At 38.1% G+C, this 17,138-nt stretch overlaps 1 protein-coding gene across 6 annotated transcripts in view; it reads right to left on the reverse strand.

The window, feature by feature from the left end:
• LOC131438930 (homeobox protein 5) overlaps positions 1 to 17,138 on the reverse strand; it is a 260,066-nt gene that overhangs the window by 207,747 nt on the left and 35,181 nt on the right. For 2 of the 6 annotated variants that reach the window (XM_058609330.1, XM_058609331.1), the window contains exon 2: positions 9,632 to 9,680. The gene's annotated coding sequence lies outside the window, so the exon portion shown is untranslated. Of the gene's footprint in view, positions 1 to 1,161; positions 1,473 to 1,738; positions 2,016 to 9,631; positions 9,681 to 17,138 lie in introns of those variants that run through there. The other 4 variants (XM_058609332.1, XM_058609334.1, XM_058609335.1 and 1 more) reach the window with 3 other exon arrangements.

The following is a 17,138-nucleotide window of genomic DNA, read 5'->3' on the forward strand; positions in this document are numbered from 1 at the left end:
TTGTCTTTACTGTTGGTAGTGAGCAAGTTAGAATGAATAGGCATGGACATAAACTCGATAATCAAAACTCTCTCAGGCCAGAATTATAAATAGAGAGCGGAGGCTCTCATTTGGGTTTTCGATTATCACCAGCAAGCTGGAATGTTTAGTTTTTAATTGATATTTCAGTTATCATGACTGGTTTACCTTTCATCCATTATCTTGAACCAATTCAAATGTATACATGATCCTCATTTGCAGGCCGTTCTCTCATTTAATTGTAAGATATACTTTATTTCAAGAGATCAACTGACGGTGGCGGTTAAACTCAGCTTCGATTAAAGGAGAAACGAGTGAAGAACTGAATGCTACCCGTTCTGTATGTCAGTGAAGGTTGTGTGTTAGAATGTGAAGTTTACTGAAGTAAAGTAATCGTCAATGTGTGCCACATTCGGTTTCAATTGAATTTGATGAAGTTTTACAGCACTGATCGGGACTGATATGTACTTGACTATCTCGAAGCCGTCGTCCCGGGTACGAGAAAGGCAACTGAGCGTGATGAGTTTTCTTCATTGTATCGAAAAAAAGGAAAAATTTATTTTTTAAGTTTGAAGTTATCTCATATTGTTGACAATATAATCATAAGTTTCTGATCATATTGATGATAACATAGAGAAGAAATTATGTTTTCGCATTTAGTACAACTCGAAATATTCACGATTAAGCTCTACACTTTGAAAAGGTGCGCCATAGTAAAATAAGACGTATTCGCATCTAAAGACACGAAACACAAAAAAAAATATAAACTGTTCCAATCCGAAGGTTTTGTTATTCGAAGGACAAATGAATCGACTTTGGCTATCCCGGATCCAGAAATACCGGATAAAGTAGTAAGTAACTCTAAAATGAAACTTGCATCAAGCTCATCTGATTTCTAATATAATCGGTTAATGTTTATAGAATTGTAATCCTGTATCATGAAGAAAAAAGTTATTCAATTATTCCCGATTTTATATCATCAAATAATTCAATTACAAATCGCCGTAAGTCAAAATTAAACGACTTGTAATCTTACTCGAACTTTTATTATTATGCTAGTGTAGGAGGATATTTGTTTCCCGCTTAGATGAACGTATTACGGGATGCGGTGTAGACAAAAATAATTAAATAAATCACACTTACTTTATTTGATTTTAATCTCCAGCTAAAGCATCGTGCACCGATGTGTGCGTGTTTGTTGGTTCATATGCTTTTACTAAAACACAGCAACGGCTTCATTCAGCACCAGACTAGCGGACACCGAAAACAGTCTCGTTCTCGTCCGTTCGGAATCACGTCCCATCAGCACATCGAAAGGGGAATAATGTTGAGCCGACCATTTGCCAGTGAGTATAGTTTCGGTTGAGTTTACTTAGGACTTCGAAACATTCATATTGCTGTACCGCGTGTAAAACAAACAGCACTTTCTCAGTGTCGGTATGCCGTTCCACTGCAGAATGGAAGCTTTACTGTAGCGGAATTCGCTATCGGGCCCCAGTAAAGAGAAAACAATTACACCGTGATTCTGCTAGGAACTGACAACAATCCCTACACCCTCACCCCCCCCCCCCCAAAAACAACCCACCCATACGCTAAAGCTACAGACCAGTGGAAGACACAGAAAAAAATACACTGCTCTGAATGATATGAAGGAATGTCTATGGAGATTTCCGTTGTTTTGAGACAAACTTTCAATGGACTTTTAGGCACTGAATCTCACTTCGCTAATCACCACCTAAATGTAGACACAATTCTGAATCAATTTAACTAGTGGAAAACTTTAAAACACCTTCAGCAGCCACTATTTCTAAGAACCTTGGGGAGTTTTCCGGCTAACCGTCTACTTTACGCAAGAGATGAAATGCAAACTAGGTGGTATTCGTGCAGCTCCCGTTTGTAGTCCTTTCGTTTCAGTACCACAACCATCATCAAAGCAACGCGTGAGAAAACTAGGAAAAGAGAGATAAAAATGAGCAAAAACGAGGAAAAGCAAAGCGCGTTGACAAACACAGCTTCCAGTGCCTTGACTACAGAAAGTTGGTGCTTTCCGAGGGGCTTCGAGAATTATCCGACGCTGTTGGCTGTTTTCCTCTCACTTTCTTCCATGCTTACTGGCGGGGGTCGAGGGGAACTGGGGGGACTCTCCCAGGCAGGGTGATAACAGAACATGCGCTTTACTCATCCAAGGTTGAATGTGTACTTCCGTATCAGAGTAAAAATACAGTCGGTTGTCGGTTTGTGCGGTTTATTACGTTTTATCGGAGGGGACGTTTTTCACTGTTGATAAGCTGACGCTTCAATTGAACGAGGAATCCAAATAAATCAACAATTGACTGTAATTTCAAACATGCTTCAATACAATGTGACCAGTAAAGGAAACCATGATGCAGCCCGCATTACTCTGATGTCTGGTAGCTCTATTTCAAGAACATATTCCGAAGGAAACTGTTTTAACGGGATGAGATAAAAAGCGCCAAGTACATACATACTACTCAAATCCAAGCACATCATAAAAGTGTGATATTGGTATGTACATTCTCCCGCATGTAATGGGAAAGCGCCTATCTGGTGGTTTATGAAATGGGAATTTTATATTTTGTGAAATAAACCATCCGAGTTCGAATGACCATAACATGACTTCGACCAATTCGGAAGTATGTTTCGATAATGGTTAATGTACCAAGATGATGTGCTTTGTTGTTAGTGTGATCTGTAAGGAAAATGTGAGCTTTGTTTGAATATTGTTGAATGAAATTACTGGTCTCTATATGAATTCACTGATATCTACTCGCGAATTTTGGATTTGGATTACATTTAGTTTTTGCTTTTAACTTTTTGCCTTTTTCATATAGCTCGACGAACTGAGCAAGTGTCTCTGTGTGTGTATGTGTGTATGCATGAAACAAAAAATATGAACTCACTTTTCTCGGCGATGACTGAAACGTTTTCACAAACTTATATTGAAATGAAAGGTTTAATAGTTTCATAACCTACTATTGAATTTGATTTGGATCCGACTTCTGGTTCTGGAGTTACAGAGTAATATGTGTAAACTTATGAAAAGTTGTGAACTAAGTTTTCTCGGAGATGATACAACCGACCTAAGATTTAATTGAAAGGACTTGTTTTGTTTTAATTGTAAAACATTTGATCCAGATCCAACTTCTTGTTTAGGAACTACAGCGCAATAACCCGGGTAGAAGTGATTTGCAAATAAAAAATTTTATTATTAAAACCAAACATCTCAAAGGTAGACATTAACATTATTTAGTTTGAAACAGAGGTGGAAATAAGCCCGTTTTGCGCAGGAAAATGTGAATCAAGATTTCCGATTGTGAATTAGAAAACCGAACATTAAACATTAAACATGTGAATTAAAAAATTCGGTAACAAAACTAAAATGGCGATTAGTTTTTAAATGGTGGGAACTGTATATTACACAGAGTAGCAGCAGACCTTACCCATACGCGCTCTATTTATTGCGAGACAAATTTGTTCTCATACTCAGAAGACAACCATGCGCAGGTGAAGAGCATTAGCTGTAGAGATGGGCAAAACAGTTCATTTTAAAGAACCGTTCAGTGTTGCAGAGTTTTATAAAAAAAAAGAGCCGTTCGTTCGTTCTCTTGTTTCGTGAATTAAGAAAAAAGATCACTACTGATCTATTTTTTTTAGGATCAGTTGATCAGTGATCTTTGAATCATATCGATCAAAATCAATACTGATCGGTGGTGATTTTGAGGTTCTATTATCGATTCGATCAGCTTTGAGCATTTTGGAAGAAAATCGCTTATACGCAAAATCAGACATGAGTACCTCACCAAATAGTGATTATAGCGAAAAAGACTTTGTTTTAATTCCAGCTGGTTGATGCTGATGATGGTGTTCCTGCACTATCTAGATTAAACCCAATGAAACGCTATTTGACATGAATTTGATTTAAAAAGGTGACTGGAGCGCAGCATTTGACGCAGCGTTTCAATGGTGAGTTTGAATTGGCGTAGTCAAATCCTGCACTCCTGTTACTTCTGTGTATGATATTCAAGCTGAATAGGTTAATATTAATCAACTCCATAGCACGCTTTGTGACGCTTTGACATGTTTTTCATACAGTTATAATTATTATTCATTGCAGCATGTATGTTAATATTATTAGCTGTTTTTATTGATGATATTACTCCACCACGACGCTATTACTGAATAAATTTCAAATACATCTCGAACCATGGAATTTCGATGCGACCAACGACATAAACTCACTTAACGAGCATAAAATAATTGATATCGGATAATATATATCCGAGAAAATTGAGCAGTAAACGGTTTTGACGTTAACGTCACTTATACCACTACATCATCGGAACTGTAAGTGACAGCCATTTGAACTTCAAACTTGTCTAATGAACACAGAGTAGCGTTAAAACGAACCGGACTTGGTTGAAATGTTGATTCTGAATCAGACAGTAATACTGATAACGATGAAGACATTTACAAATTCTAAGTAAAATCAAAATTTATCTTTCCAAAAATCATTCGTTGCAGAATTCATTATAATAAATAAATAAATAAATATGTGATATGAAAAAATAATACTAACTATTTTTATTTACTGTGAATCAAAAACTTTGCTTATTTCCACCCCTGGTTTGAAATAAGAGTTGAAATATCAAAAACCATTACGACATCTGCATGATAAAATAGAAGCAAAATATAAAATTCTGTCATTGTAATATCAAAGTAAGTACAAAATAATTTAAAAAAGGCGAATTTTTCTGTTATTTGATATTCAAGCATTTAGAATAGAATACTATTTTATTTGAAGATATAATCAAGGATGGCTTTTATTGTATCAAAGAACGTTCGCTGGCAACTCTTCACCGATTGAATCAGTGCCATCAAAGAGTTGGAAATCATCGCAACAACAAAAAACCCGGCATGGCTCATTTAACATAGAATCGACACCAGTACGAGAACGAAATTTCTCTCGATGACATTTCTGAGAATCAAAGGTTAGCACGCTGCTGTGGGGATCCTCTCTGAAGCAACTAACGGTTGCTTATTCTCGTTTCGCGATCCGATTCTATACAGGCAGTTGATAATTGCGATAGAATCATTTTACTATTGCCGCTTATTCTAACTATGTGCATATAATCTTTGTATAAGTTGTGTCTATGAAAATGTATGTGAATACTCCACACAAGGGTTTTGAAATATTGCAACCTAGTATGAGAATCATCGATTCGATTTTCTGCGATAATTGTCAACTTGCGATTCTCTCTTGGTAAATTCCACACAGCGGCGATCATTATCAGACTGCAATTTTTTTTAAGGGCCGAGAAATACTCAGAGTATGAAGTGGAGCGAAGGAATGTAGAAAAATTCTCTCGCGGTTCATGCATTGAGAGACTCGAGTTCTTGTAGCATCTTCTACCGGATTGAAAATGTTGTATACAATATAGATAGCAATATAGCAGCTTCTGTGAAATTTTCGGCAATCACCAATACTGGATATAATCGTTGGATCAAGTGATCTTAATGAAGTTGGAATTTTGTTTATTTTGTTTATTTTGGGAGCAAGGGAAAGCCCGATGCAGATGAAATTTGGTAATCTCTCTCTCCAGCAGGCATAAAACCTCCATTGATCCAACATGATCCAACAGATACAATACGGCTAATATATATATATATATATATTTCTGATATTACATCTTTTAAGATTTTATCTGATCAACAATTCTTCTCCATGTAACTCGATCCATGGCTGCTTGCCTCCAACCACGTCGGCGCCCGATACTATCCAGGTTTCGCTCCACTTGGTCCAGCCACCGTGAACGCTGCGCTCCTCTTTGTCTTGTACCTGCCGGATTAGAGGTGAACACCAACTTGGTGGGGCTGTTGTCCGGCATTCTCACGACATGCCCCGCCCACCGTACCCTTCCAGCCTGGGCTACTTTCCGGATACTTGGCTCACCGTAGAGTTGCGCTAGTTCGTGGTTCATTCTTCTCCTCCACACTCCATTCTCCTGCACACCACCGAAGATCGTTCTCAGCACCCTCCTTTCGAAGACTTCGAGTGCTTGCAGGTCCTCCTCGAGCATTGTCCACGTTTCGTGCCCGTAGAGAACCACCGGTCTTATCAGTGATTTGTACATGGTGCACTTCGTGCGGGGGTGAAGTTTCCTGGATCTCAATGTTTTGTGGAGTCCATAGTAGGCACGACTTCCGGATATAATGCGCCTCCTGATCTCCCGGCTGGTGTCGTTGTCCGCAGTCACCAGTGAGCCAAGATAGATGAACTCGTCAACCACCTCGAACTCGTCGCCGTCGATCGTAATACTGCTGCCCAGACGTTGCCTATCGCGTTCAGTTCCAGGGCTAATGCCTAAATAAAAACAATTCCTTTTTTGTTTTGTTGTTGAGTTTACCAAATTAACTGTACAGTAAAATTTTAAATTTAAAACGAAAGGTAACGAAAACGACCCAAAAATTTTTAAACGTCGAAATGATTCAAAACTTCTAGAAATATCGTGTGTTGTCTTATAGTTGGCATCAGGCCATTTTTAAGAAAAAATCGGACATTTTGAGCCTAAGAGTGTAATAGTGCAATGTTTTGTTTTGTTTACTGTCGTCATTACTAATTAATAGGGTGAATAAAGGACCAACGATAGGATAAATATAAATCCTTTGAGATGGAATTAGGAGCAGAGTAGTGACATATCACGAGTGTTTTTAGCTGATTTTTTTAACATTATTTTAATTTCCAAGGAATGTGAATCAATTCTACATGTGGAGCAAGGCGAATTAAGCAGAGATATAAAAAAAAAATCATAGTAATTTTAGTGGCTAAATCAGGTTTTTAAGGTAACGTTCTTACAAATGAGATGAAATAGGGAACCCTTACCCTAAATATGTATGTTATGCAACAACGCAACGGAGAAATCGGCGAATACCAAATCAACTTGCAGTCGTGCTTGCAAAGATCATATGAAGAAGGAAGTGTAGGAGATTAAATTTTTGGAAGTTAAACGTTTGGGCATAAATCTATGTAGAGTCTCACATATGTAGTCAAAGCTACTATGAATTATGAAATCAAGAATTAAAATTTCAAATAGCTTCGATATAGTGCATAAAGTAGCTATTCCACGGCAGTTGGATACAATTTACTTGTTCCCCTTTTTATGCACTGAAAACACATAGAATTCCATGCACTTCCATATTTCAGGAAAAATTCCTGAACGCAAAGACCAGTTGCAAGCGTTTCCAAGCGAATAATATAAATTATTGCGATGCACAAGCAAAATTTTGACGGCCATTTTCACAACCGAGAAGCAAATATCAAAATCAAACAGTATATTTGATGCTTGTTGCGGCCGAATGCAGCTTAGCGTCTGTTTGAAATAGAGTCTACTTGCAGTTGAAACTGCAGTGCAGTAAAACTTCATTCAATTCAATTGAAACCGAATGTGAAACACACTGACACTCTCTACTGCAGTAAACTTCACACTCTGATACACACAACGTTCGCTGACATACCGAACCGGCAGCATTCAGTTCTTCAATCGATTCTCATCAAATCGAAGCTCAGTTTTACTACCGTCAGTTGATCTCTTGAAGTAACAAAATATCTCTTTCAATAGTGTGAGAGCGCCCGTCAAATAAGGTTTATGTTAACATTCAAATTGGTTCAAGACAATAGATAAAGGACAAACCAGATAGCTGAAATATCAATTACGGAATATACATAAATTAATAGTTTCCTTCTTCAGTTTTCATTTTTAATACTTTACTGCATTTATAATTTTATTCATTTGAACTTGCTCACTACCAAGAGCGAAGACAATGAAGCAGCTAGACTACTTGGCATTTGAAACTGAGCAAGCAAAACTTCAAATGACTAGGTACGATGATTCAACTGACGATGAATTATGGGAGCTTTACTTGAAAAGCAAAAGTCATATGAATTTGTATCGATATGCTGACGGTCAGTAACCATAAATTTCATTTTCATCTGTTATCATTCGATTGAAAATGGAATTTTACCGCACTGGTTGAAACGCGATCAATTTAATTAAAATAAAAACTTTAAACTTACATTGCAAACTTTTGAAGTTTAAACACAAAAGCAGTTCGTCCAGCGAAAGACTAAAGATGGTGATCGGTAGAAATACTGCGCTTATTTAGAAGTTCCTCCGTAGTACTTTATTGTGAAGACGGTACGACCACTTTGTTGTAATTTATTGAAAGATGGCTTTTTGGTCGAGTGTAGCAGATTGAATCATGGTTTGATGTGCAGGGGAAGTGACTGTTGTAGAGTAGCCGTTCCCGTTTTCGACCATTTTCAATGTTTCAATCCGCTTGACGAACAAAATTTGTTGTCGTTTTTGCCCTGAAGATGAAGGGATATTCCTTCGAAACGTCGGCTTTTAACGCAAAATAAATATTTTGTAAAGCAACACTTGACCAAAAAGCCATCTTTCAATAAAGTAGTACTTTGTTTTGAGATTTGATGATATTTTCAGTTTTGACATTCCTGTTTGGATCCGTTTACAAATTAAAAAAAGTCGGATTCATAACTACAAATTGATTTAGTCGACGAGAAATGAAGACGTATATCTATGTTTGGGCGAATTTTTTCGAATTTTTTGGGATTTAGCCGTTCATTTCTCTGCTATATTCTAATCTTTAAAACATTGCTCATTCATGTCCTGCCGAAGAAAAATTCTATGTAGTTTTGCTTGACAAACTTGCGATTTTTTTAACAAGCACAGAACCAAATACTAACAATATTAATTATTTTAAAAATTTTTATAAAACTTGTATCTAGTTTCCGTTTGGAAGTCTATGAGTTGCGAAGGAACTGGTTGATCTCAAATGTTTTTTTTCCTTTCACACAATAAGTAAAACTTAAACTATAAATGTTTCAAAAAGCTAATTTTGGGCGTGTATTGTACACGATCAATAATTTTATGATTTCTGGTGAAGTGAAGTAATCGACTAAGCTGCATAAATATTTATCTTTGTTATAAATTCGCAAATTCGAGGAAATCGTTCTGACAAGTGAACTACTGTGGATGTGATGAAACTCAACTCAGAAGACTTCCCGGTTGAAAATAACTTGGTGTATGATTTGACTGTGCAGGGTCGGTATGGTTCAATTTTTTTTCACCCCCTTTAAAACTACACGCAAAAATCATGTAGGATTGGGAAGAAGATTATTTTTTGCACCGTGCACTTTATATTTAAAGCTCAAGTCAACTGCAAAAATGCTAAATCGATTATCTTTTTGCAACATAAGGCTAACCAGAGACTATTTGGTAGAAACAAACAATGAAAATTGAACCCTTCTAATCAAAAACGAAAGTTTTAAACCATGAAGTTAGCACCGAGCAGATAAACAAATATGTTATAGTGAAGGACGTTACTGTTTACAGCATATGAGCGCTGAGTTTTCCGAAAGGCTTCTATCAGCTGGTTGCAATTTGTGCTGCGATTTGGCATTCTCACTAGCTCGTACCAAAGTAACGTGATTGACATGCAAATGTTAATTAGTATTCACATACAACCAGCAAGCAAGTGATGTAGTTACACTCTGTAAAGCATTATGCACACTTACCCTGCTTTCGATGTCGATGACTCGATGGCTATCCCATTGTGAAGCATTCCTGCAATGGAAAGTAAGCATATCAAACACATTAGCAAACTTGTGCTAACTTGAAATAATGAGCTTAAACTTTATGTGTTGGGAAGAATGCAACGTACATCAAAAATATTTCGCATATTTTTGGATCAAACAGATTCTACTATGTTGGTTCTAAAGGTATATTCCAGGTATCTATTTGGCTTTATTGTGACAAACTGGTTACATAGTTTTTACTGATAGTAATTGGAAAATACACATTTTTCTGTCTCTCAGACTGAAGGGTCCATTTGAAAATTTTACGACACATATTACCTCATTAAAATTAAAATGATTATTGCAAGTTTTCGTCAAAACTACCTCTAGTTTAATGTGTAATGGGCTTAAATTTGGTTGATTCATAATTGTTGGTATTATAAATGATTCCGTTTTGTCTTTCTCATATAGAAAGGCTATGTAATCACTGTGAAAACCGACTTTTTAACCGAGGCCCGGAGCGCTGAATGTCATATACCATTCGACTCAGCTCGACCAACTGAGCAAATGTCTGTATGTATGTCCGTCCGTGTGTGTGTATGTATGTGACAAAAATGTGGTGCAGAAAAGCCTAAAAAATAGAACTCACTTCGATTTCTCTGCGATGCTTGAACCGATTTTCACATATCTTGATTTGAATTAAAGCTCATATTATCTTTAAAGCTACTGTGAAATTTCATCCGGATCCGACTTCCGGTTCCGCAGTTACAGGGTGATGAGTGTCAAAGTTTTCAAATCGTCATTTAGAACGACAATAAGTACCATACCGAAAAAAGAAGCAAACACAAAAAAACGATGCGTGCTTTGTTCTATTTCGTTCACGTTATAAAAAAGTCGAAACGGTTACTGATGTCTGCTAATGGTGTGTGATATTGGTAAAAGACGGTGCTGCGGTTGCTATTCTATGATAAGTGCGATTGAAAGAATAAACGAATGTCATTGAGTTCAAATTTATTTGAAAATAATATGCAATTTTCACAGCCAATAGTGCAGTAATACCGTGCCGGTGGTGTAGTGATGTCAATAATAATAATAATAATAAAACTAATAATCCTACTACTGTTTTATGCTGCTGTTTCATGCTGTTTAGCTTGAATTACATTTGCAGAAGTAACAGAAACGCAGGTTCGCTTCGTTTGTTAGATATCGTTCAATTGATTTAATCGAAATAGAGCATGAGATAGTAAGTCTAGGTTTAACTAGGTTCAGAACTGTTGCAAGTCTCACAGTTTCATACGGAATTCCTTAATTTGTTGGGGATACTACTTTCGGTTCCGGAACTACAGGGTAAACAGAATTTGTAGGGTTTGTTAGATTAAGTCCGAACAAACTTTCCTATCTCTATTCAATGAACAGCTTTTGCGAATTCCACTGTAATATTTTTGATGTTATGAGTAATAGGAGAAAGGTATCATTACACCACTAGGTGGATTAAAACAGGTTTTTCGGATACACTCAAGCACGTTTCAAGCGTAGGGGCAAGATCCTTGACCAAAACAGTGTTGATCCTTTGCGCATTTTAATGAATTTCAAGAGACGCTTCTTAAGGCACTCTTCCGTGCAATTCACATCGTTTTAAATGATGAAAGGAGTACGTGATTCACCACATCCACAAATCGTTTACCAGATCAGGAATCTTTTGGCAAATTTTGATGATTTCTTGTTTCAAACATTCCCGGGAATATCGAACTTAAACTTGAAAACGTAATATACTTCGTCTTTCGTCTTTCGTCTTTCGTCTTTCGTCTTTCGTCTTTCGTCTTTCGTCTTTCGTCTTTCGTCTTTCGTCTTTCGTCTTTCGTCTTTCGTCTTTCGTCTTTCGTCTTTCGTCTTTCGTCTTTCGTCTTTCGTCTTTCGTCTTTCGTCTTTCGTCTTTCGTCTTTCGTCTTTCGTCTTTCGTCTTTCGTCTTTCGTCTTTCGTCTTTCGTCTTTCGTCTTTCGTCTTTCGTCTTTCGTCTTTCGTCTTTCGTCTTTCGTCTTTCGTCTTTCGTCTTTCGTCTTTCGTCTTTCGTCTTTCGTCTTTCGTCTTTCGTCTTTCGTCTTTCGTCTTTCGTCTTTCGTCTTTCGTCTTTCGTCTTTCGTCTTTCGTCTTTCGTCTTTCGTCTTTCGTCTTTCGTCTTTCGTCTTTCGTCTTTCATCTTTCGTCTTTCGTCTTTCGTCTTTCGTCTTTCGTCTTTCGTCTTTCGTCTTTCGTCTTTCGTCTTTCGTCTTTCGTCTTTCGTCTTTCGTCTTTCGTCTTTCGTCTTTCGTCTTTCGTCTTTCGTCTTTCGTCTTTCGTCTTTCGTCTTTCGTCTTTCGTCTTTCGTCTTTCGTCTTTCGTCTTTCGTCTTTCGTCTTTCGTCTTTCGTCTTTCGTCTTTCGTCTTTCGTCTTTCGTCTTTCGTCTTTCGTCTTTCGTCTTTCGTCTTTCGTCTTTCGGCTTTCGTCTTTCGTCTTTCGTCTTTCGTCTTTCGTCTTTCGTCTTTCGTCTTTCGTCTTTCGTCTTTCGTCTTTCGTCTTTCGTCTTTCGTCTTTCGTCTTTCGTCTTTCGTCTTTCGTCTTTCGTCTTTCGTCTTTCGTCTTTCGTCTTTCGTCTTTCGTCTTTCGTCTTTCGTCTTTCGTCTTTCGTCTTTCGTCTTTCGTCTTTCGTCTTTCGTCTTTCGTCTTTCGTCTTTCGTCTTTCGTCTTTCGTCTTTCGTCTTTCGTCTTTCGTCTTTCGTCTTTCGTCTTTCGTCTTTCGTCTTTCGTCTTTCGTCTTTCGTCTTTCGTCTTTCGTCTTTCGTCTTTCGTCTTTCGTCTTTCGTCTTTCGTCTTTCGTCTTTCGTCTTTCGTCTTTCGTCTTTCGTCTTTCGTCTTTCGTCTTTCGTCTTTCGTCTTTCGTCTTTCGTCTTTCGTCTTTCGTCTTTCGTCTTTCGTCTTTCGTCTTTCGTCTTTCGTCTTTCGTCTTTCGTCTTTCGTCTTTCGTCTTTCGTCTTTCGTCTTTCGTCTTTCGTCTTTCGTCTTTCGTCTTTCGTCTTTCGTCTTTCGTCTTTCGTCTTTCGTCTTTCGTCTTTCGTCTATCGTCTTTCGTCTTTCGTCTTTCGTCTTTCATCTTTCGTCTTTCATCTTTCGTCTTTCGTCTTTCGTCTTTCGTCTTTCGTCTTTCGTCTTTCGTCTTTCGTCTTTCGTCTTTCGTCTTTCGTCTTTCGTCTTTCGTCTTTCGTCTTTCGTCTTTCGTCTTTCGTCTTTCGTCTTTCGTCTTTCGTCTTTCGTCTTTCGTCTTTCGTCTTTCGTCTTTCGTCTTTCGTCTTTCGTCTTTCGTCTTTCGTCTTTCGTCTTTCGTCTTTCGTCTTTCGTCTTTCGTCTTTCGTCTTTCGTCTTTCGTCTTTCGTCTTTCGTCTTTCGTCTTTCGTCTTTCGTCTTTCGTCTTTCGTCTTTCGTCTTTCGTCTTTCGTCTTTCGTCTTTCGTCTTTCGTCTTTCGTCTTTCGTCTTTCGTCTTTCGTCTTTCGTCTTTCGTCTTTCGTCTTTCGTCTTTCGTCTTTCGTCTTTCGTCTTTCGTCTTTCGTCTTTCGTCTTTCGTCTTTCGTCTTTCGTCTTTCGTCTTTCGTCTTTCGTCTTTCGTCTTTCGTCTTTCGTCTTTCGTCTTTCGTCTTTCGTCTTTCGTCTTTCGTCTTTCGTCTTTCGTCTTTCGTCTTTCGTCTTTCGTCTTTCGTCTTTCGTCTTTCGTCTTTCGTCTTTCGTCTTTCGTCTTTCGTCTTTCGTCTTTCGTCTTTCGTCTTTCGTCTTTCGTCTTTCGTCTTTCGTCTTTCGTCTTTCGTCTTTCGTCTTTCGTCTTTCGTCTTTCGTCTTTTGTCTTTCGTTTTTCGTCTTCTCTGCTTCGGCTATGGCTGAGCTGCACATGCACCTTTGTGCATGTGCAACTCAGTCATAGCCGAAGCAGTAAGTAAATTGGTGCTGGAGAGCTCGTATCGGTCGCATCGGCCTAGTTCGGACAGACCATTTTTTCTATTGTTTCATAGAGTGCCCCCTTATCCTTTGGACCCCTCCCCCCCCTTGCTTACGCGCTTGATTGAAACCCCTAATATAACTATCCTTTTTAATGATGTCTATTTCTGAGCGTAGAACTTATGTCTCTATCTAACAATTCATGCCAAGAATATCCAAACACTGTCACGACGATTCACAAACCATATCCTTGTGATATCGTCAATCCTGGCCAAGTGTTGTCGCTGGCAACGTTTACAACACCAATAGCCATAAACTATCAGAATTGATGGGGATGATTTCCTCCCCCGGCGTTTATTATTCAACGGGAAAACTGTCTCAAGAGAGTACTTGTGCGATACTGCGAAGAGCACTGTTCGGCTGTTTCACTGCTCGCGAATAATCGGAAACGGCCCGTTATTGAGATGCCTGAATAGCGTCGGGTTCGGACGGGCTGGCTCATAAAACTGACTGCAAAGTGTGTCCTAAACAAGGGGAAAAAGAATATTGAGAAGGCTGTTTCGGGCTGTGGTTATCATCGATGACGATGTAAATATAGCGAACGGGAGGGTTGAAGACCGAGTAATAACGAGAATTTATCGCTTTTGGCACCTAATTAAATTTTCGATTTTTTCTTCTTACACATATAGAGGAATGTTATTTCAATCAAGGGTTTTAAATGAAAGCATGGATTGAATATGGCTCCGTAATAAAAAAAACCGGCTCGCTCCATAAGAATGTTCAGCACTGTTCTCATAAGTTAATTTACACACCGGTTAGCGTGACTTTTTCGAAACGAGCCTGATATTTAATACACATTTATTTTTGTTTTATCAAAGTTTCTCCAATACCAAAGTGCCCCATGCTGGGCGATGTCTAAACAACGAATTCCAATTACATCGTGAATCATCAAACTCCTGTTTGTATTGTCCTATGTCCTATCGTATTCGTGTCCTCTTTTCAAGAAACCTAATCGTCGATAAACCGTACACCGGAGAGCAACTAAACTTGATAATAGTCCTCTTACGAGTTAACTCGGCTTCGCGGCGGTTCCACCAGAGTGTAAAACATCTTTGTCTACACAGCTAAGGTGCCAATTTTTCACGACTGCCTGCTTTCCGGACGGAATCCCCCTAGTGTCTGATATCAGTTTCGTTTCGTTCCATTCCACGATAACACACCCAGCAGGGTTTCTTCTCTGTCATATGGTGGACATGGTGACAAAAGGGCAACTCCTTTATCGGATATATTCTCAGTGTCTCTCTCTCTACCCCTCGCGAACCGTTTTGTATTTTCCCTATCCTGGCACACCTTAAAGCGGAACCGCTTGAAAGAAAGCGTTCTGAAGTTCTCCTTAACTAATGGTGACCTCAATGAACGGGAACCACAATGCACCATTCCGGCTGTCTGCTACTGTTCTTATGTTGGGACTTATGGGAGGGTGTGCGAGAAGGAAAAACAACAATATTTATGAGCCGGCGGTTGGTGCTTATTTCCTATTTAGAACCGAAAGTGGAGCATCGACGTGGGTTGCATAATACGGTGCAAAATAAAGCATACAAAATGAATTGAGGTGAAATGTGAGACAGACACAATCCGGAAAGAAGGTTAGAAGTATTACGGTGGTGTCGACTACTGTACATGGTGCAACTGAAGAAAGGATCCTAGACGAAGTTGTCACCGTCGACTGCGGTTCTTTTTATGCGACAACATGGCGAACCAAAAAAGTTTTAAGTTGTTCATTATTGTCACGAGCCTAGGTGTCACATGTCAGCTCCAGAAGTCGTATGTTTAATAACACATTTAAACGAGCGACGGAAGCTGAATGAACGTTCATCATCTTAAAAATAAAGTTAAAACCTTTTTAAATCCACTGAGTAATGTAATAATGCGATTTGTGAATAACACTTGCCAGAATTTTCGACTGGCGTTGAACCACTAGAAGAGTTATTCTGTAAATTTCCAAAAAAAAAACAAAGCGCTGCTCAGGAAGTTTGTGGCTCAACGAGGCAAAGAAATGGTAGTCGGAAGGGGCCAAGTCTGGCGAGTAAGTCTCATGGTCAATCACTTCCCACTAGAGACTTTCTCACGTGTCGCGAATGTCTTTCAGTTTGAGCGATGGTGCATTCATTTTTCCTTATGTTTTAAGTGGATTTGCGCAAATACTCGGCGCATCATAAGCGTGGCCTTACGATCGACTGGGCCGTGCAGTTGATGTCGAAGCTTCACCTGGATTTATCAACGCAGTGCAACTTTGTACACGTCACTTCTGAATCTTCTATATGTGTTACGAAGCGTTATACGCGTTACTTTTTCGAAAATTGCAGGTGTTATGAAGCGTTACATGCGTTACTATTTTGTGAGTTATAGATGTTAAGAAGCGTCACATGCGTTACAATGTTGTAGGCTAATGTCTTACGAAGCGTTACATGCGTTACTTTTTCATATAATATTACTTTATTACGTTACTTTTTAGTAAGTTATAGGTTGTACTAGGCGTTATAGGCCTTACTTTTTCGTAAGTTGCGGGAGTTTTGAAGCGTTTCATGCGTTACTTTTTTGTAAGTTTTAAGTACTACGGAGGGTTATGTATGTTATATGTTTTTATGCTATATGTGTTACGAAGCTTCATATGCGTTACATTTTCTTAAATTATTGGTGTTTCGAAACGTTATATGTGGTACATTTTTGTAAGTTGTAGGCGTTACGAAGCGTTATACGCAATAATTTTCCGTAAGTTGCACGTGTTACATGCGATACTTTTTTGTAAGATATAGGTGTTACGAAGCGTTACATGTATTACTATTTAACAAGTTCTTCTTTTCATCGCTGTTTTTTTCATTATTCATTCTTGTTCAGAGCGTGTCACAACAATTTTGCTGATTTCCTTGATTTAAAAGAAAGACAAATGTTTCCACCAGAAAGAAACATAATGTGGCGGGGAGGTCTAAACGATGAAAAAAATCATCATTTTTGTGAATTTTTTCCAGAATTATCGTTCAACAAAAAAATCAAATGTTTTGCATGATAAAAAAGCATCATTCGAATAACATTTTGTATTTTTTTCGTGGAAAAAATATTGAGAAATAAGTCGGTGAAGAGGTATTTTTTTAGAACGCTTCTTAAAAATCATGATTTGCGGTGTCCACTGTATCTCAGCGCAGACTAATCAGAAGAGAAAAAATTAACGCAGCATAGTTAGAGAAAAAGTTTTTCTAGACCCCAACGTTTCTATTTGATTTTTTTTAATTTTTAAAATTTTTGGTGGTTGTTCAAAGTGAAAACTACGATTTTTCACGAAAAAATCCGCCATTTTGTAGCTGTCAAACCTCCCCAAAGTAAAAAACAACGAAAAGGTAAGCGTTGGGGACTGGTTTTTCATATGTAGAAAGTGTGTGCAAAATTTGAAAAAAAAAATTGGTGCAGTAGTTTTGGAATGACGACGGACTTTCAAACTCCGCTTTCGAGAAAAATGCGTTTAAAGTATTTCATCTATAGAATCAAT

Source organism: Malaya genurostris, chromosome 3 (genome assembly GCF_030247185.1).
Source record: "Malaya genurostris strain Urasoe2022 chromosome 3, Malgen_1.1, whole genome shotgun sequence".
NCBI classification, from domain to species: domain Eukaryota; kingdom Metazoa; phylum Arthropoda; class Insecta; order Diptera; family Culicidae; genus Malaya; species Malaya genurostris.